The sequence below is a fragment of the Halyomorpha halys genome, unplaced genomic scaffold (genome assembly GCF_000696795.3).
Source record: "Halyomorpha halys isolate HHAL.00 unplaced genomic scaffold, Hhal_1.1 Scaffold10.1, whole genome shotgun sequence".
In the NCBI taxonomy this organism is placed as follows: domain Eukaryota; kingdom Metazoa; phylum Arthropoda; class Insecta; order Hemiptera; family Pentatomidae; genus Halyomorpha; species Halyomorpha halys.
In genome coordinates, this window is record NW_027107501.1 from 569255 (window position 1) to 570681 (window position 1427).

General features: G+C 24.9%; 1 long non-coding RNA gene across 3 annotated transcripts in view; it reads left to right on the forward strand.

Annotated features, from left to right (window-relative positions):
• The window catches only part of LOC106678233 (uncharacterized), a 208455-nt gene that overhangs the window by 187940 nt on the left and 19088 nt on the right, over positions 1 to 1427 (forward strand). For 2 of the 3 annotated variants that reach the window (XR_010842986.1, XR_010842988.1), the window contains one exon: positions 446 to 607. The exons of the other annotated variant lie outside the window; for it this stretch is intronic. This is a non-coding gene — a long non-coding RNA (uncharacterized lncRNA). The remainder of the gene's footprint in view (positions 1 to 445; positions 608 to 1427) is intronic. 3 annotated transcript variants of the gene reach the window in all.

Here is a 1427-nt window from a genome sequence, read left to right on the forward strand (position 1 = left end):
ATTAATGTCTTTTTAATTTTCATTAAAGTCATTGTCATTATATTATTTTTTTATTTATTTTTGTAAAAATAAGAACTAATACTCCTAAAACTATTTTTAGTGGAATTTTCACATTTTATTAGAATTTTAAAAGATTTTTAAATCTGTAATTAATTTATTTATTTATCCGATAATAAGTCACAATTTGTAATTATTAGGATTTATATGTTATATTCTGTAAATTTATTACTGCTCTTTAAACTGCAGTATACATAAAAAAAGAGGAGTATTTTTTTCTTTATTGATTACAAAGGTTCATTATTGAATATATGAAACCAAAATAAATAATAAATACAAACAAACACTGACTTCATTTGACAGAAACTAGTGCTTAATCAATTCTTTTATTTACTGCATTGTGTGATGTATTTTTAATCTGGGTTAATATAGCAAATTTATATTATAGAGAAAAATATTTATGATATTAAACAGAGAAATTCCAAGAAGAAAATAAATAAATATAATTAGAAACCATCACCAACAAGGGAAAATAAACCAAGAAAGGTCACACAGAATAAAAAAAAAGGAAGAAGAATATGTATAACCGATATCTACAATATTACAAAGGGTAAGAGAGAAGGTGGAATTAAACTGAATATTACAATACTATAAGGATTATATATTAGTGATATATAATATATTACTTATAATATGAATATAATTATATATTTATATATAATAGCATATAATAATAACATATAAGTAATGTATGTTTATATACAAAATATAACATATAATATAATATAAAAGTATTAATATTACAATACTGTATAGGTAAGAGAGAAGAAAGAATGGGTATTAAATCTAGTATCTTTATATAATTAATATCAAGTATAACTTGCATTTTTCTTGTATTGATACATGGTACATAAACTTCATTGAACCATCACAAGCACAAAACTAGAATGTATAATTCTCTTCTTTTTTAGACGGTCTTTCGTTAATCGTATAATAAAATTATACATTTTCTCTTGCAACAGTTATTCCTTGTAGCTCGATTAATTCGTTCGGTGGAAGGAGAGAGTTCGGCCATTTGAGCTGTTGTTGTACGAGGGCTGTCCAGAAAGTAACAGACGTTTTGAAATAAATAATTCACAAATTGAAAAACTCAAAGTTTATTAATACATTTGAAAGGTTTAAGAGTGTATCTTTCACTAAGCTATTTTTCTACATAATCGCCATTCAAATTGAGACATTTATCATATAGTGGCTCAAGTTTTTCAATATCCTCTCTGTAGAAAATCCCGCCACTTGTGAAGTGCAGTCTGTGATTCGGTTTTTATTGTCTGGAAAACACAGGCCAATTGAAATTTGTCATCAGCATTGTGATAATGATTAGTTTGATGGCTGTAATTTATGATAGATTTGATAATTTGTGATAACTTGTG